The sequence below is a fragment of the Mytilus galloprovincialis genome, chromosome 2 (genome assembly GCF_965363235.1).
Source record: "Mytilus galloprovincialis chromosome 2, xbMytGall1.hap1.1, whole genome shotgun sequence".
In the NCBI taxonomy this organism is placed as follows: Eukaryota; Metazoa; Mollusca; class Bivalvia; order Mytilida; family Mytilidae; genus Mytilus; species Mytilus galloprovincialis.
In genome coordinates, this window is record NC_134839.1 from 7,984,677 (window position 1) to 8,005,851 (window position 21,175).

The 21,175-nt window shown below is 32.0% G+C and overlaps 1 protein-coding gene and 2 long non-coding RNA genes across 4 annotated transcripts in view; 1 reads left to right on the forward strand and 2 right to left on the reverse strand.

Moving 5' to 3' along the window:
* LOC143062798 (uncharacterized) overlaps positions 1 to 21,175 on the forward strand; it is a 528,850-nt gene that overhangs the window by 351,222 nt on the left and 156,453 nt on the right. The window lies entirely within an intron of this gene.
* Positions 1,026 to 6,972, reverse strand: LOC143062790 (uncharacterized). Of its 2 annotated transcripts, none has more exons than XR_012974845.1 (2): positions 6,775 to 6,972; positions 1,026 to 6,268 (listed from the first exon to the last, which is right to left on the reverse strand). It is a non-coding gene; the product is annotated as an uncharacterized LOC143062790 (long non-coding RNA). The 2 variants fall into 2 exon arrangements; XR_012974846.1 differs by having other exon boundaries at positions 6,737 to 6,972.
* On the reverse strand, positions 12,762 to 15,923 carry LOC143062791 (uncharacterized). The gene is made up of 4 exons (XR_012974847.1): positions 15,672 to 15,923; positions 15,273 to 15,346; positions 14,413 to 14,534; positions 12,762 to 13,876 (listed from the first exon to the last, which is right to left on the reverse strand). It is a non-coding gene; the product is annotated as an uncharacterized LOC143062791 (long non-coding RNA).

The window sequence follows — 21,175 nt, forward strand, 5'->3', positions numbered from 1 at the left end:
ATAGCTTAGCGACAGAAGGAATACCTTTCAGCGATTTTACTGCTCAAGATTCATATTTTGGTCATTAATGTCTAATCAGTCACGGATGATTTAAGACAATATATTTGAGAAAGTCAAACTTATTTCAAAAGTCGAAGAGCTGAGATTACAGTAATGACCTTCAGTAAAGACTTTTTGAGACAATGAATTAAAGCTATTTCCGCAGGATATACATACCTTCATATCAAATGGTTTCCTTAAATTGATAATAGTAAATTGCAAGATGACTACAGAGTGTGGCAATACGTATTCTTCACTCGGGATTCCCCCGTATATAAACAAATTATTTTTCAAAACCAAATTTAATAAAATTTCTTGTTCGATTCATGCAAAGTACGGAAGCGTATTAGCGCCACACATTTTTTTTTCTTCCTATGTTTGCGTTATAACCCTTGCGTTATATCGCAAAGGTTTGCGTTTAACGCAAACATAGGAAGAAAAAAATGTGTGGCGCTAATACGCTTCCGTACAAATTTGCATGAATCACGCAAACCTTTGCGATATAACACAAACCTTTGCGTTACAACGCAAACCTTTTGCGTTTTATAACGCAAACAAACCTTTGCGTTATAACGCAAACCTTTTGCGTAACAACGCAAACCTTTGCGATATAACGCAAACATTTGCGTTATAACGCAAATATCTTGATTTCAATTATTCATTAAGTTTTGTATATATGTCCGTCTGTCATTCATTTAGTATGTGATTTACTAGTAGATAAAAAAAAGAAACATACATACAAGGCCAAATCATTATAATAAATATGCATAGAAATTGAAGTGCAATTATTATACATAAATTAAGACTGATTTGTGCATCAGAAAAGTATATAATTTAACAAGAAAATAAATATAGTTTAGTATATAAGACCTCCTCCATATAAGACACAAATACATGGAAACCGAATCAAAATCACAAAACAGCTGTTACTGTAAATGGACTAAAGAATATTTATCTCAGATGGTGCCATTAAAACAAAATACATATATGGTTTGGCGATATCTGGCCACAGCTTTTATTCATAATATGATAGATTCATATAATATATAATATATATATATATAGATAGATAGACCATAGATGTATATGTATATGTAGATAGATCTATGGTCGGTTACCCGAAGATAATATGGCAACCAGATAGATAGATAGATAGATAGATATATATGAAAATGTAAAGATGCACCGTGGGATACACTGGTGCTTTAAATTTAGAAAACACCGTGGGATACACAAGTGTAGTCTGTATTATTCAAAAACCTAAAATTTCATAGTTAACATTAAGATTCTATGCAGCGAATTCTGCCATTAACGGGAATATATTAATGATGCTCAAAGTTCATATAAAAGTCACTTTTCTCAACAGCAAACAAGTTAACATCATCAGTCAAATCTGTACCACCACTGTCACCGACACAAACCTGAAAAATAAATACAAAAGAGCAGTATCTTGTACAATAAAAAGAAGTGGGAGGGCGGGTTTTCAAGTTTACCGCTTACGAAATTTAAACAGCTTGCTTGCTGCGATGAAATTCTAAAAAGGACAAAATGACGTCACAGAATAAAACGTCACTCATGTTGGGTAAATCTAAAACATGAAACACAATCCGTGAGTGGCCCCGGCGATAACTGAATTTAAGTCTATTAACTTAAATTCCATTATCTCAGATGGTGCCATTAAAACAAAATACATATATGGTTTGGCGATATCTGGCCACAGCTTTTATTCATAATATGATAGATTCATATAATATATAATATATATATATATAGATAGATAGACCATAGATGTATATGTATATGTAGATAGATCTATGGTCGGTTACCCGAAGATAATATGGCAACCAGATAGATAGATAGATAGATATATATGAAAATGTAAAGATGCACCGTGGGATACACTGGTGCTTTAAATTTAGAAAACACCGTGGGATACACAAGTGTAGTCTGTATTATCCAAAAACCTAAAATTTCATAGTTAACATTACGATTCTATGCAGCGAATTCTGCCACATTGACGGAGGAAAACAGAGACTCTGTCAACCGCCATAAAAAGGGCGGTTCGCTGCAAAGCTGTGAACCAGATATGAGATAACTACAGATAGATAGATATTTTTATTTAATGTACAGCTTTGTACATATATATATATTAAATAATCTAGATAGATAGATATTTTATTTAACGTACAACTTGGTACATATATATATTAAATAATCTAGATAGATAGATAGATATTTTATTTAACGTACAACTTGGTACATATATATGATCAATATTCTAGATAGATAGATATTTTTATTTAAAGTACAACTTGGTACATATATATGTTAAATAATCTAGATGATGTTTTGTGAACAACTGTTCAAAACATATTTACCTACACAGATAAAAAAACTTACCAAAACTACAGCAAACCATAAGATAGTTGATTGTATTTGTATATCATAAAATATAGTATATTATAGTATATCAACAAATAATATTAAAGATGTTTAAGAATTCATTTCATAAGCAGGTTAAGGGTGACAAGTGAAAAACATCCAGTTGAAAAATTTCTGGTCTGATCGAAAATCATAATATTTTATGTAGCAACCCTGACAGCTAATTATAAAGACAATAAATAGTTGTAAATTCTATAGCAGCACCGTCCATGTTTGCATTGGTCAAATTTGAGACCATCCTTACTTAAGAATGATGAATCTCACAATCCATCTGATCATGTTCTTCATTTCATTGTGCAAAGACCCACTCTAGAACTACCTGTGTCATTACCTGCTACAAGTTTATTAAAAATATGTTGGATCCTTATAGTTTCATTATATATTCTTTTTAACATGCGACAAATATGCCACCACAAAAATGGATTTCTGTGGCTAGACCTAAGTCAACCCCATCTGGAGGATGTCAGTCTGCTACAAAAACATACTTACTATTGAGGATTCTACTATTCAAACATCAAACATTAAAGCTAATAGGATCTCCTACAATTCTTGTACGGCAAATAGCTACATGGAAGTACATGTATAGTTACATAGTAATACGAATACAATTTAAAGCATAATAAATCAAGAAAAATAATAATTCTCTGTAAAACCCTGTATTAAGTGTCAGTATTGGATCTCCAACCCTTTTAATAATCGTCCAAAAACAATTTGAAAGGACAGCTTCAAATACACTGAATTCATACCAAGTATAACCAACACAAGATAAGAAAATATTGCTAGACTTCAGCATGACTCTGGTTGTGGTAAATGTAAAGGCCTGGAGTGTTTAATACCTTCTTAAAAACTCAAACCTCAATTTTGACACATCATTAAATTACTAAAAAAAATATCCAATCCTAGTAAATTAGTAATGTCACAATTTTTGTTGAGAGAGATACAAAATGTACAAGTAAGCAATACCTTAACCATTCATAAAGAGATAGGAAATGTATTCAATAAATCAACTAGAGAACCGAACTCATGAAAAAAGGAAAGACTGTTCTCTCTGATACATCTGTATGTACTGGGTGGTGTGGAACTTACAAATAAACGGTTACAAAAGGTCTGAAATAACAGTAATAAATTCACTTGGGGTAATAGCAGGATAAACATCTGCAGTTGGGACCAATCATCTGAAGCAATCCCTCTAAAAACCAGAAATGGCTTCAGCCATAATGCAAAATTTGTACCAGATCAGTGATAATGAATATCATACTAAACTCTAATCTAAAATAAAAGTTCATACCAAACTTACATAGGCCAGAGGCCCCAGATTTGGAACAGATACTAAAATGCCAAGGGGTTAAACAAGTTTTTAAAATCTCAACCAAATGAAGAAGAAACAAACGCACAGCAATACGCACAGTAAAAATCACACAGTTTAAAGAAGTCCAGTGGCGGATCCAGAACTTTTCCTAAGGGGGGGGGCCCGCTCCAGTCATGCTTCAATGATTCCCTATATAATCAACCAAATTTTTCCCACAAAAGGGGGGGGGGCAGCCCCCCCCCCCCCCCCCCCTGGAATTGCCTATGAAGTCAGAGTCAAATATCAGAATAGGTAACAAATCAAACAAAACAAAAATTGAAAATGACGATATTACATAAATCAACAACGGACTACTAACAGTTACCGACATGCCAGCTCCAGACCTCAATTTAACTGTTCGAAAAACTATGTCTTCAATATACGAAATATCTAGCACCATCCCGTCATGGGGGTTTAATATCATATCATCATAAAATATATTAGAGAAACCTAACTCTTATCATACCTGCAACTGGTTTAAAAATAAAAGAGTTTAGTCCGATGCAAAGATGTGCAAGTGAATCAATATTGAAGCCAAAATAAGCTGTATATATGCAGGCAACAGTATCCCTACTTTATATAAGCTTGCTTTTATGTTTCGTTAGTTTTTGAGGTAAATGCTGACATTTGTCCGTTGTAAAGTGTAATACCATAAAAGATTGGATGGTCAATACCTGAATGTGCAAGATGTCTATGTAGAGGTGAAATTCTTATAATTTAAACGCCCATAAATACAAAGCAAGAATAACTGGATCAACTCAGGCAAACGGAAATTAAAAGAATGACTATGAGAACCCTATACGAGAGTCTAAATCCATGTACATGTAAGCAGAAACAAACATTTAGTATAACCACAGCAACCACTCTTTCTCTCTCTCGTCTTGGGTTTGAACCAGGTTGCCCAAAAAAACACTTATTTCCATTAAAGGACTAGGTGATTTGAACTTGAATATCACAAGAAGGTCTAGATTATGCAAAGTAAACACAAAAAAAACAAAACACAAACAAGTGCTTAACAACATCTAGATACCCTCATAATTAAAAGCACAACATTTCAAATAGTCCCAGCATTCATGCTAACTGAAATTCAACCTGTATTATAATTTTCATTAATAAATAACAACCATAATTTAGAATCAACTGTTGCCAAGCAACCAGTAGGGCCAAAGATTTTATGCAAATGAAAAGTTCCTCATAATGCTTCCAGCCTAAAATAACAAACTGACACCTAAACATACAGCGTACGATACTCATAAATTGCGCAACTCTTAGAATCTCCCAGGATGAAGATTACAATACATTCTAGTATATATATAAATTAAAGCTGAACATTGTCGACACCTAAATACTAACGATTTTTAACGGTGGAGCAGACTGCAAGACAAGCTGTAAATAATTACTTAGTTTGTACTAGATTTGCTAATATTACATGTACATACATGTATATATCCGTTTAACTGCGACGACAAATTTAAATTACACAAAACTTGTAAGTCTCATTTTAAAAGTTGGTTACAAGATAAAATCATTTGGCCCCTTTTTTCCCTTAATATATATATATATAAAAAAAATCAATAATAATGAAAAGTTCCCACACACCTAAGACTGGTTGGTAGGGTTTGTGGCAAACAGAAATATTTGCAGTCTGTCCTAAAATGGTGATCAATAAATATAGACTTCTATAAATTTTGTGCTTTAAATTGTGGTACTTTATGCAGTACATGCATATCTGATTTTTAATATTCAGATTATTAAACAAGATAAATATTATAATGTTATATAAATCGGTAGCGTCCTCCATTCAAAATGTGATAATATATACCAAACAACATTTAAAAGTTTCACATGTAATATATTTATATAACAATTATATATAATTGTAACCTCATATTTACGAATGTTTTTTATTTCAAACACATGATGCGGCATCCCATCATGTTATGGCCATATAAATTTGTAAAAGTAACACATTCAGCAATATTTTATGGATTTTAAGTTTAGAAACTGAGATATAAACGTTGCACAAATCTTTTCAATCTAACCCATAAGATTAGAAAAAGTTGTCTTAATCTTTATAAATATGTTTGTTATATGTTGGAATCACATGTACATTTTGTACATGAGGGGTTTAACTGCAAAGTAAATATTGCTTTTAACTAGTAAATCTGACGATTACCTGATAAATTCTCAATTGGATCATACTAATGCAGAGCTCTAGGGGTTTGCATAAATAACGTCTGATGATGATCCAATGTACAAATGTATGTGACCAAAGGAGTTGAGTTAGTGGCGTGATGAGTCGTGAATCCAGTCCAGTCTGGTGACCCATCTGTAAAAACTGGTGTGTCCTTGTTGTCTAAGTCTCTGGTCCAACTGTTACAACCCTTGGCCGTGTTCTGTGGCCGAGCAAGGTCTCTAACTGATCTTCCCAACATTGTGCTACAACTCAACAAAAAGTAAATATTAGTTCCACAATGCTACATAGCATTGACATAACAAAACCAAATGACTGTACAAAGAAACAATAACAATAAAAAATTATGTATACTCATACATGTAGTTGTGTCGATAATAGTTACAATATTTTAAAAAAAATAATAATTCAAAATTAGTATATTACAGATTTATATATTTATTAAACTTAAATCCATAGTCAGTTGATAGTAACATAGTGTAATATTTGTATATATTTATAATAATTGAGTAATTCAAGCTGTGGCCTGTTGACATACATTGTATGGCTAAATTCTTGATTTAACGGAACTATTCATACCACATCGACCTAGTCTATGCTAGAGAGTAGTAGCAACTAAAAAAATGTATACATGTCACTGTGATGGACGACTCTTGACAGTTTTTAGTACACAAATGTGTAGGTACACGCAAAATTTATAGCCGGATATATACAGATGATAATGTTTGCTTAAATCCACCAGCAAGCTAACATTTAGCAATGATTTCTTTTGGCTACTGCTTCTTAACTCCGGGTATGGTCTCTGTTCAAGATTTCCAAGATTTTTGTTTATTTGATCGAAAGTTGAACTTCCGGTTGCGAACCTGGGTCCTTCGCCCCAAAGAGTACGTCCCTTTTACGTTCATATCCTTTCATGGAATATTTGCTGTATATGTGCTATGAAAGATCTAGATACACAATAGTCCCGATGTATTACTTTTAATTCGGAAGTTTTCGGGAATTCATTAGATAACACCTGCCCCACTTAACTGGCCACCCGCTGATTGATACTTCGACACAGTGTAGATAAGATTGAAACAACAGCAGGGGTCCAGTTAACTGCCCCACAACACATAATCATTAAAGACACGTTACTAACCTGCATGATCTGTTACAGCGCAAAATACAATTAGTTAGGCTTACCCATAGGCGAGGGCCCTCATGGGGTTTTTGATTATGTGATTACTTGGCCGTTTTTTTAATGATTATTTGATTATTAAGCCAAATATTTCATGATTATTTGATTACCTAGGACTGTATTTTTAGTTTATGATTATTTGATTACTAAAGATAAGCAAATATTTAATGATTATGTGATTATATTGGCAAAAAAATGGTGATTATGTGATTACTAGGACCCCCCCATGAGGGGCCTCATAGGCATAGGCACTAGACGATCTGTCAATACTCAATTTCAATAGTATAAGATATGGGGAAAAAGTAATATATAAAAAATCTAAAATAAAAACAAATTAAACTCGTCGTCACGATATAAATATATCATGATGATTATACACACGAATACATGCATCTAATTCTATGTAGAAATATACAATGACGCATGGTAAACATTATTATAATCAGCAAATCTTAGGACAATGTTGCATCTAATTACTCACACTTGTAAAAAATAAATAATTATAAAAATGAAAACGACATTCATGGGACCAATTTCTCATTCAGTCTTTGCATGTGCTCTCCACGTGGCGATGTAATAATAAATTCAAATATGGTTAAAAAATGACGATCGATAAAACGAATTCTTTCTAAGATTACTTCTAATAAACATTAGAAGCATGAGGCAGTTATAACCATACAAATTCTAACACTAGTCTACTTTACAATTTCAATTTTCAATTTTCAAGTTTACCGCTTACGAAATTTAAACAGCTTGCTTGCTGCGATGAAATTCTAAAAAGGACTAAATGACGTCACAGAATAAAACGTCACTCATGTTGGGTAAATCTAAAACATGAAACACAATCCGTGAGTGGCCCCGGCGATAACTGAATTTAAGTCTATTAACTTAAATTCCAATATATGACTTTTAAACAAATGTAGAGGAAAATGATTGGGAAGGGGCCAAATAGAGTTCAAGGGGAGCAAATTAGAGGGAAATTTTAAGGTCGAGTCATCTTTTTAGACGCAAGTTAAATGAGAAGGGGCAGGACCTTTTTCGGGACGTCTGGATCGGGTGTTTTTAAGTTCGAGATTTCGTGGTCAGGGATCACTTTCTTCAAATTTCGGGATGTCAGGTTTTGATATTTTTTAAATTCGGGACCTCAAGATTTCATGTTTTTAAACTGGGGATTTCGGGATCAGGACCCCTCCGACCCACCCTCTTAAATAATTACTTATTTGGACATACCTTCTAATTCTATATAATACGTAAGATTCAGATTACCGAACGTCAAGAACTCTTTTGTACATGAAGGTACGTAAGTCGTGTGACGTCGGGGCACCTATTTGTTTACATTGACTACAATGGACTCTGATTTTAAGAATAAAAACGTCCCGGAAATCAAACAGTTCTTGAAAAACAGAGGTGTTAAAACCAGGGGCGTAGCTGCCGTTAGGCACTTTAGGCACGTGCCTACACATAATTTTTTCACAATTATTTTTTTTTTATCAAAAAAAAATAATAAACAACGTTATCTGTAGATGAAAGCCGGTGAAGTTGTCAAAACTTAAATTATCGAATGTCATGTGTACACTAGCCGCTTGTCCTTAGTGAATGGAACATTGGATAGAATTGAATGTTTTTACGATTTCACCTTATATAGAAACTATATTAAAACTAGAACTTTGCTCAGATCATTTGATTTCTATCAACAAAAACATGAATGAACCTCAACTAAGACACATGAGTTTTTAAATTAGTTGTTGTTAGTTTTCAAATAGCTTTCCACGTTGTCTTCACCGGACTTGCCAATGTTGGTCGTCCATTTGGCTGTGCAGGATGTATAAATACGCAGTCACGCCTGGTCAGAACGGGAACATTAAATCCGATGCCTAGTTGTAGAGAGAATGCAACTCTTTGAGGAGTTCGTAGTTGGTCTACTGAAAGGCAAATTGTATGCTCCTTTCCAATAATCCCTCATTTTCCAATGCATGGCATTTTTAAATTTCCAGACCTTCGTCTTGGACGACACCTATTACAGCACCTAGCTCCAAGTTGTATTTATTGTAAAAAAAAATTTCAACGGTCCTGAACTTGCATAAATATTTGACACTGGATGTAAAAAAATCAATCAATCAACTGGCTTCCAGTAATTTTGAGTACTCTCAAATCTGCGTGTATAATGGCCACAATTATTCAAAAGTCCTAAGCAAGTAGGGTTTTTACAGAAGAGGATAATACAGAAATACGAATTTCTTGAATTTTGTTAGGCATCGACTATGTAAAGGTTTAAGAATCAAAAGATTGATGGTTGATGTCTAGCCAAAAGGACAGTTCTATTATATAGTAGTATCAGTGTTTACGCACCTATTTTTTTAATGAAGGATCGTCAATATGTACTATTAATTAAGTTAAACGTGTATACCAATCAGAACGGAATAGATATAATACCAAACAGGGAATACTGCTTAATTAAAGGGATACGCTGATCTACGCTGGGCAATGCATATTAAATAATTTGTTTTTATATGACGGATTGTACTGCCTTATTTAAAAAATTTCACCAGTCAGAAGTTATGGTACATTATTCATAATTCTTCAAACTTTTCATTATGTATATTATAATTATCATGATTAAATAACCAGTAAATTTAATATTTTTGTACATAAAATTTTGCAGCTAAAACGCTGAAAACCGTTTTCCGTCGGGGGCTTTGCCCCCTAAACCCCCTACCAGGGCTCTGCCCTGGACCTGCGAGAGGCCTTAAGCGGCCCCCAGACCCCTGTCGATTGGTGCCTACAGTTGAATAAATACCTAGCTACGCCCCTGAAAACAACGGGTTATAAAAAGAGTAAATTAGTTGAACTAGCTGAAGAAGCGGAATTACAAAAGATTCCCGCCTTTGAACCCGATAATTACATATTCGCAAATAAAATACGGCGAACTGTAGATGGTGTCGAGTTGCCGCATCCCAAGACTGTTATTGATTGGTCTGATGATTTAAATACAATTCCAATAATTGAAGCGTTTGATGTTAATCATTATTTAAAAAACATTTGTAACTGGACAAATGAACGTTTGAAAGGCTATAAAAATGACAACAGTTACCGTCTTCATTCTAATGGACATATCCGTGATGTTAGGCAGTCAAAATTTCACAGCGATATACACTATGTAAAAGCAGCATGTGTACCAGAAGAGAGACAGTCTGCTGACCCGTACGAAGTTTGGATAGTGGTCCTATTTGATGGGTCAATACATTCAGCAGAATGTACATGTGTGGCGTAAGTTCTTACATGAATAATCCGAGTCCGAGGGTGTGGGTGCCGATGGGGTTTACAGAATAGAGAATAATGGGGTGTTAAAATATAAAGAATAACGCAAGAAAATAATGAATAGATTGGTTAAAAAGTATGTTGAAAACAGAAAAGAATAATAATATCAAGAATACAGTTATCAAGTACATGTAATTGTAGAATTCTGATTAGCCATATCTGTTTAAGACAAAAATGAAAGTAATGAGTGAGAAAAATAAAATAAAGATTAAAAAAGATGAATAATCTCATCAAGAATTGCCAAAAAAATGTGTATTTTTATTATGTCATCTGTTTTTGATTTTTAACCTACATGGAATACCATATTATCAGTTCACTCCAAATTACTGTAAAGGGCACATAAAATTAATTTCCATTTTTTTCTCTCTCAGAATTATCACCTTCAAAAAAGAGATGCAAACAAGCGGGGATAGTCAATGTTGATTTTTCAGAGACAAAAGATTTTTTTTTTCAAGCAACTTTTTGTTTTTATTTTTTAAATATAGGGTAACATTGTTTTTTGAAATTGTTTAATCCCTCGAGCACTTCTAAAAAATGAATACTTCAGTGTATATAATTATTTTACAGTGGTGATGGAACATGTAAGCACGTGGCAGCACTCCTGTTCGGGATGCAAAGATTTTGTCAGGATTTGTCCGATAGATCGGTTATTTCTGTTACTGACAAGGCTGCTAAATGGGTTAACCCAGTCAGAACATCAGCTCCAGTAAAAATAACCTCTTTAGACCTGAGGAGTGAGCCTACAGGACAACCACCAATCAAACCAACAAGTGACCATTATAGGCCTTCTTGTCATAACATGACACCACATGCTGTAGAAAAAGAAATGCTTCGGTTAATAAAATCAGAAAACTTACCAGCATGCGCAGCATATGTTCTGTCAGATAGCTCTGGTTCGGAGTATGATTTTGAGTGTTTGCCTGTCAACATACTAGATCTAGCAACACAATTTAATAATGATGATTCGTCAGATGAGTCACTTGAATCTTTTATTGAGCACATACATAGAAATATCCCTGATAATTATTTCACTGATATATTCGAAAAGACTATCAGTCAGAGTGATAGTGATTTGTGGTTTTATCAGAGACATGGCAGAATAACAGCTTCCATTTTATATAGTTGTCTTCATTTTTCAGGAAGAAACCCTGATGGCCATCTAGTCAAACTCATTTTAGGTCTTACAAACAGTGTTAATTCAGACTTGCCTGCTTTAAGACATGGAAAAAAATTTGAACATGTTGCTAGAGAGTCTTATCTTCATGACAAAAAAAATTTGCATGATAATTTAGAATGTAAATTATCTGGGTTTGTAATTGACAACAACAGTCCTTACTTAGGTTGCTCTCCTGATGGGTTATTAGAGTGTAAATGCTGTGGACAAGGTTGTTTGGAAATAAAATGTCCATATAAATTTTCAGAAGAAACACCAATCAATGCTGCTTGTTTAGACAAAACAAACTTTCACATAGAAAATGATACTCCACTTATGAAGAGAAATGACACATCTCCGTATTACTGTCAAATTCAATGTCAGCTTGCAGTTACTAAACGAAAATGGTGTGATTTTGTATTATTTACTTTTAAAGGTGTACATCATGAGAGAATACCATTTGATGAACAATTTTGGTCTAATGTTTTTCCAAAACTTGCATCATTCTACAGTTCATATGTTCTACCAAAAATTCTGCTAGTATAGAGTCAGATTTACACATGTACCAGTTGAATACTTTGTTTGAAGTTCATTACAATTCACAATATAAAACAGTGATAAAGTTTGGTTATATAATTTAATTTGATTAAACATAACTAAAATAAACAATATTAAACATAATAAATATCATCTTTTATGTTAAGACAACTTATGATATATGTCGCTTTCATTATTTAAAACATTATCAGCTGATAATGTAAATAGTCTCTATTCTTCTAAATTTAGAAAAGACAACTCTTTCAAATGGGAGATAACCTACTATTGTGCATAGACGTGTACATCTGTTAGTTTTGTAATTTTGAATACATGATAAAGCCATATTTCCACTACTTATCGGTTTTTGAAAGAAAATTTTAGAACAGAATAATTCTCTTATTAAGCTGTTGATTTTTTTTAATCAAGGAATATAATTTTTAGTATTAACATGAATCATAAAAGAAAAAAAGAAACACTGGATAAAAAATTGCCAATCATTGCTCCTTTAATTAATATACATGTATATGTCAAATAAATTTCAAATGATTTATTAAACAAAACAAGTTTTTATAACTTTTGAACTAATGGTTTCATCAGGTTACAAAAAAATCCTGCAACCTTAAGAGCCTGATTAGCAACAGAAAGTGAATTTATTGGCATAACACCACTTAAGAATTTATAAGATTTCAGTCTCTGGATTGATCTTTCTACATGTATTCTCAAAGAGGCTATGGATTTTGATTCCTTAATCTCCTTTGCCGTAAGACATCGTCCTTTTCCATGTTTACATGGTCTGGTAAATGGTGGCATATTTAAGGTGGCACCTTTTGATAATAATAAGTCTTTGATTAAAAAACCTCTGTCAGCCATTACATGATCCCCCTTTTCAATCAGATCAATGAATCCACTTCTTTCAGTAATGCTCCTATCAGAAATGTTACCAGTCCATAAGTCAGATATAAACGAAAAAGCTCCATTTGGTGTTATACCTACAAGCGTTTTAAAAGTGTTCTTTGACTTGTAATTTGACCACGTTTTTGACTGTGCTGTTGGGTTTCTTGGTCTCTGCACATAAAATTCAGTAGCATCGATGATTACACGAGTGTTAGGATATTTTCTACGAAATGATAGAGGCATATGTTTTTTAATCTTTTCCTTAGATGGCCATTTAATAAGTGGTCCTAAACATTGTGCCATTAAAGATATCCAAGTCGTGAAAACCCTGCTAATTGTTGACTGTGAAACACCAAACAAAAGAGACAACACATATGTGTTTAGTCCTAGCCTCAACCTCAAAAGAGTTATAACAAATTCTTCAAAAAAAGTCAACTTCCTTGAAGCACCAGGTTTTTTCTTATTATTTACTTGCCATCTTTTACCGTCACTTGAGTCGGGACCCATCCAGTATTTCATTTTTGAAGCATGTCCTTCTAATAATTTAAAAATTCCAAAAAGCATTGAAATACTTGGCAGTCCAAGAAAACATTTAACATTACTATTTGATTTAGTCAACTTTTCAACGAGTTTGTCCTTTAGCAGTTCATCTGTATTATTTAACTTCTCATTTAAAACTTTATTTTCCTCTTTGGTAGCATGTAGTTCAACTTGTAGCAATTTAACTTGCTTCCGTAGCTGGTTATTATCTGTCTCATATCTTTGACATTTTTGCTGTGAAAAAAAGTAATAATTATAAATACATAAATCAATGCAAACAATTTATGATATTGTTTTTGTATTTTTTGTTTACTTAAGTCAAGTTGGTAACAATAAAACAATACAGTTGTATGATTGATTGATTTTTGGTTGCTAAACTTTCAGTGGCAAATATTTCATGCATGTTCAGAATGAAATACAGTTATATGGTATAATGACTAAAAAAACCCATTTACATGCAATACTATATTTCAACATGTTCAAGTTGGATTACAAATTTTAAAAGTAAATATATATTTAGTAAAATGTTTGAATAGATCATATTTAATATTGATGTATTAATTTGAATATAAAAGCACCTTGCTTCTTACATTATATAATTTTTGATGTATGAACTGCCATCTAATAAATTAAAACGAATCAATTTTTGATTGAAATACATATTATTTCTATAGTTCATAAGATTAAAAAATATCTTTTACATGGCTTTTGACTCTTATATCCAATGGAGGAATTTTCAATATCAAATAAAATCCCAATTAATGTCGTACCTCTAAGGTGTTGCTATTTTCAATTAACATTACACATTTTTCCTCAATGGAGACATCTTCACTAACTTCAGTGCTAGTGCAATAAGTGTGGTCCAAACTTGGCTTTTCAATGTAGGAAATTACTGAAAGTAAGTAAATATGTACTATTTAAATTAGAATTATTTGACTACAATGTACATCAGTCAGGATCATAGACTGTTTGATTTAAAAGAATTAAACGTACGAAATGTGCATGTAATTTAGAAAGTTGAAGTACAAAAATGCAGGTAATCATTTTATAAATGGGAACTAGAACCATATGTTTAAGAGCCATAACTCTCAGAACACATATCTTTTCTACTGGACCTTTAAGACTGTCCACCAGTATACCAGTTGATGGTGTACATGTAGTGTGCAGACAAAATTAATCTGAGACTCATATTTATCTTTGCAAAATACTTTTTAAATTTTGTTTTTGAAGTTTAGTTTATTTTGTGATAAAATAATATTGGCAATTATTTTATCTTGAAATTGTGAAGATAAATTGTTTAAAATTTAATGTATGACTTTTATATTTGTATTTTAATTAGAATTATATTATAATTGTTATTAAGCATTGTTTACTAATTGATTTTATGTGGTCATTGACTGATTAATCACAATTGTTATTGTTAAATTAAATTATGAAAACCATCCATGCATTTTAACTATAAATATATATATATATGCCTATCAGAACATGCAGTCATACAATAGACTGACCCCTATGTTCCTTGGTTCAGTTACATGTACATGTAGCTCCCTCTGATTTAACAGTACCATGGTGGCACACTGACTATTTAGTCATGACATCATTTTTTATTAGTTGTACTTAAAATTACCTGGAATATCTGGTATGTATTTCTTTTGTCTTGGTACTTTTGGCAGTTGTGAAACTGTAACAATGTTTGCTGGTCTGTAAAATATATTAAAAAAATAAATATATATCTTCATGTGCATACAGTCCAATATTTAAAAAACACTGTTCGTAAACATGAAAACTTTTTTTTAAGTTGTCAAAGCTTATTATCTTGGAGCCTCGTAGACATAAGAGGGGTAATTTCCGCCTCTTATAAACAGATAAAAGGGACAAACATCTGTTTTCTACCACCCCCCCCCCCCCCCCAACACACACACACACAATTTTCTTTTACTGTTTCATCATAATAGGCAAACAAGACAAAAATATATTGAAGAATGAAAAAGGAAGAGGACACTAATTTCAACTATTTGTTACTTACTGTGTTGTCAATATCAATTGTTCAATGGGACGTAAGGTACTGTTCTTGGTGTCTCTTGGTGTTCCAGTTTTGTAGTTGTTGTAGGCAAATATGGTTGGGACTGCATTTTCCTTCGTAGGTCTTCCTTCAATAAAATGACGGGAGCAAAGTGCATGCCAGTGACAATTTGGGTCGGGATTAAACCCTTCCCTTCTTATCTGAGACAACCAGAGCTTCCTTAGTTTAGGATTCTTTATGACTGAAGGAAGTACATGAACAGGTTGGGAATAACCCTAATTGGGATACTATATCCCAATTGGAGTATTGTATCCTAATTGAAGTATCTATGCATATCCTAATTGGGGTATCAAACCACTCTTTCCCTGTTCTCAATCTCAAATGAAATTCCCGCACTTTTTTACAACCCCAGTGTGTAAATTCATGAACCGTGCAAAAAGTTGTATATCTGGATTTTGCTGACAGATGCTGCATTTTGTTCGTGCATATCGTTTTGGTGGCAATTTTAACAACATCGGACTATAAAACGCCATTTTACCTGAATAAAATACCATTATTTTGTCTGTTTTTTCATGACCGACATCTTCACAACATAGACGGCCCAAGACCACAATTAATGACCCTACTTTTCGTAATATAGTTCCCTTTAATTAAAGTGTATTTTTTCTTTATTTTTTTTCTTTGCCTTTTTCATTCATTTGTTAGTTTTTCTGGGGTGGAAATGAAAGAAGAGAGGTGAAATAACTTTTTGTTGAAGGTATTTTAACTGATTTTAATATGGAAAGAGTGATTAGGTCAAGTGCAAAAAGGTAATATTTACAGTTTTCGGAACATCTCTTGACTTGTCCATAGGGGTATGGATGTGTATTGGCTAAATTTGTAAGTTACATCAGAGCAATCTTTCTGAATTTTGGATATGTTTTTGGACTAGTACTATACATTACACACACAAAAAATTTGACAAAAAGATTAGGTACATTTTTTTTAATGAGACAAAAAGTTATAAAGAACTAATAGAGGAATTAATTGTGTAGACTGGGATCCCGCTATATATAATCACCTTGTTCTATAAATAGACAGGTGGAGACCAGCGCCATTTTAGTACTTTTTAGTACTATTTAATGCGCAACCAGTCGCGCAGGAGATTCCGGATGTTTCATGGGAATTTCCTAACTAGAATACAGCTGTCAGAATGGAAGAACGTCTGCTACAATGAAGATCGACAATGTAACCCATAAGCTCATTTAAATGGTATCGTCAACAAATAATTGAATATATATAACATGTAAAAATATTTATTATAGATATCAGTACTATAAAAAAAAAGTTCTACCCCAAAAAATGAGGATTTAGATATTTTTTATTTTTGGGCAGTCGCTATTTTTACGGTCATGACGGTACTGTCAGATCACAGCCAAAGGAGTTCAAACTCCTGTGCCATAATTAAAATGTAATAACTGCTGTGACTTAAACTGTCAAAATAACATTTGTCTATAGAAATGGCTATTTTATCGTCACCGGCAATGGCAGCAATATACACAGGCAAATTTCACTCACATCAATTTCACGTGAATTTAAATTCATGTGAATCTCACGTGAAATTCACATCAATTTCACCTCAAACTGGCTTATACGTGAAACTCACGTGAAAACAATTTTTGTGAGTTTCACGTGATTCTCATGTGAAACTCATGTGAATTTCACATGAAAATCACGTAAAAATTTTCATGTGAAATTCACATGAATTTTTAAAACAGAGTAATTCAAATAACATCTAAATTTTCAAATTGAATTAAAATCATGAAAAATATCAAATTTTTTTGTTGTAAATTTCACGTGAAATTCATGTGAAAAATTTCACATCAGATTCATGTGAACTTCAATTCACGTGAAATTCACATGAAAATTTTCATGTGAGTTTCATGTATAAGCTCGATTCAGGTGAATTTCACATGAAATTTTTCATGTGAATTTCACATGAAATTTTTCATGTGAATTTCACGTGAGATTGATGTGAAATTCATGTGAGCAAATTTTGCCTGTGATATATAGAGAACTTGTTTATTTTGCCGATGGAAGTTTCATCAGTTTAATATCTATGAAAATATGCAGTTAACATAAAAGAATCAAAAACTTACTGATATAACAGCATTAAAATAAAAAAAAAAACAGCCAACAATATTTAAGATATATATACATATAATTGTTTAAAAAACTTTAAACATCTATTGATCAGTCAAAGTGAAATCATCAGTTCAACCTCAGTAAAGGAACAGGCATACACATCTTTAGTTGGACCATCACTAGGATATTCCTGTCAGTCTGGGACCAGTACTTTACTAAGGATTTAAACAAAATAGAAAAGTACAAAGAAGGGCTGTAAGATTTGTCACAAACCTATACACAGATACACCTCAAGTGTTATAGTGACATGATAGATCACTTAAAACCGAGAGACGGTGGCCGCTATCCCCATAAAAAAAAGCACACATTGTATGCATGTCTGGTCGTGTTTTATAAAATCATATATTTATCTCATTGCAATCACAACAACAGACTAGTTCACCTGTTAGAAAGTACCGAAACATGTACACTCTTATATCAAATTCCATCCAGCAGAACACCAATAAGGCAATAGTACATGTAATATTTTTTTCCACAAAAAAAACAACTGGAAACGCCTTCCACTGAGAACCTACATGTACACCACAGTCAGTAATTTCATCACGAGTGAATAGTTTTATCTTTATATTAAAAAAGAGTAAAATATATATGCACGGCCATATAATGTAAAAATGTTATAATCTTTGTTATTAAGTACACATTAATTTGAAAATTTTCACTGCATATACATGTATGTCTATACAAAGCAATGCACAGTACAAGCACTGCAGTCTGTGTCTCGTTATTTTAGGGTTTGTCTGACCGAAAAAGAAATTTGAAATTTTTCTTCTATATATACATGATATATATATTCAACTTAAAATTATGAAAATGTTCTTTGCTGGACAGAGTTAAGGATACTCTGTACAAGTGACATAAACTTCAATGTGTTGAAGGCAGTCATTTAATCATAGAGTAAAAGTAGAAGAAAGTGTGAATTTATAATTTAACACCACAAACATTAATATTGAGTGTCCATTTGTAACTACATGTAAGAAAACATATCTATAATCTAGTCATGTAGCTGAAATTATTTCTAAAATCAATCAATTAATTAAATGCAACTTCTTCAATGTCTTTTGTAAAATTTTACAAGCTCTACTAATAAATTTTTCATTTTTTGTTCCCCTCCCCCTCTATTATTTCTTAACACAGAGCTGAGAAACAACAAAAATTTCAACAAATATGTTGAGGTGCATGTTAACATGCTAATCTCTCTTTTTTTTACAATGTATATAGGTCTCATTGTCTGTTTAATTTGGTCTGACGAAACTACATTTCATATAATTATTTCAATTAAATTATAGGCCATATTAATTTAAAGAATATAAATGAAGATGTGGTATGATTGCCAACTCTCCACAAAAGACCAAATGACACAGAAATTACCAACTAACAAAGAAACAAAACAAAAGTGCCAAGATATATATAACAAAAAATAAACAGTCACAAAAAACATTTTCAAATCAATTTATAAAAGATGACATACATGTAGACTCCTTTGTAGAAAGCAGTATAATATCATATACATGTATTATATTATACATATATGTAAGTTGTTTTCATCTCTAACAAACTAAACAAGTGATCATTGGACATTTTTTTCTCATCTTAAACATATAAAATACTGTCTTCTTTAAGATTTCATCATTTTCCCAGCTAGCTACTTTTTCAATTTCATAACTTTTTCTTCATTAAGGTAAACAAAATTTTGACCTGTGTTTCCCAGTATTTTGATTTAAAGAAATGATGAAACTTTCTCCATACAAATAAAGCAAAAATTTATTTGTACACCTGTTATTTGTACAATAAAAGGCTAATTACAGGATAAAATGTCATATTTTGATTGGCTAATACGTTCATTTACTCTAATGCAGCAGATTTTTAATTATTCTTAACCATCAATCATGAATGAATATTTAATAGACTGCAGTCTTAATCAATTTTTAAACAATGGAAAATAAATACTTGTTATTAATATAATTACATTAGATATATGTTTCATTATAATACATTATTCTGATTGACAAACTACACATAACATGTTGTTCTTTAAGCAATTGCATTACACAGTTAAACTTCTTTTTGTAACTTCATAGGGTTGTAAAAGTGTTGACAGTGCACACTTTTTAGAATGAAGCACTTTCGCACTTCATACAAAATGAACTTTGTTCAATGCTTTTACACCCAATGAATTTTCACAAAGAATCATTCAATTCTTGAATAGTTGTATAAGGAACTTATTTCATTTTAAATGCTTAATTGTAATAAAATCAATGATATTTTTTTTTACAGATGGAAAGCTGACATCAAGCAGCAAATTGAACAACTATACGGACAAGATGGAACACTATTAAGTTAATAAGTACTAGAAAGACAAGATGAAACATTATTAAGTTAATAAATACTAGAGAGACAAGATGGGACATTATTAAGTTAATACAGACAAGATGGATAACTATTAATTTAATAAGTACTACATATATTAAAGTAAGTAAAAATAGTAGTGGTCCCAAATTTAGTCATTGAAGGTGATTTCTGGATATTATAGTCTTCAAAAAAAGAAGATATGGTATGATTGAAAATGAAAAAAATATCACCCAAAGACATTGGAACCATCGTAATCATCAGCAAATTATACTGGAAAATAAATACACACTTCATGTACCAAAATATACCTAAAGCTCTAAGCTTTGCTGGTTCCAATTTAGAATTATTCAGATAATTTTAGGACATAATTCACTACTTAACCATGTTTACAAGATGAAAAAAAAATGGTTATGAGTATCATATGTTTTTTGGCACAGTGGAAAAAAAAATTTACCAAACAAAGTCACATAAAGTATTACCAAAAAAAAGGGAACACAAACTTACAGAAATACATTTCATTTAAAAACCTCTCTGTAATGAAATATGATAAATCTCAAAGACTTAGTGGTGTCTTCTTAATCTATCATGTCTATCTTGGACTGGTTTATTTGTTTTCCTTGTCTGAACCCTCAACTCTCATTAGAAATAGGATAACTAAAACTCTATTCATCTAGTAGGTCATTAAAGCAAAGAAAAAGGATTACGTTCATAGTATAAGGGAGATAATTCCTATTGATGTAATAAAAAAAATGTACTGAATTTTATTGGGACAATATCAGCCAATCAAATTGTGAAAAATTACTCCAGCGATCAGCCAATTTTTATTATTTTTTTTTTATTTATAGATGAGAAAAGACTTATGCACACACATGAACAACAAGACAAGAATGAATTATATATGCAGAATTTGAAATTAAACAAAAAGCAAGGTAAGTTCTAGGTAAGTTCAATTTGTGACACAGTTTGAACATCAA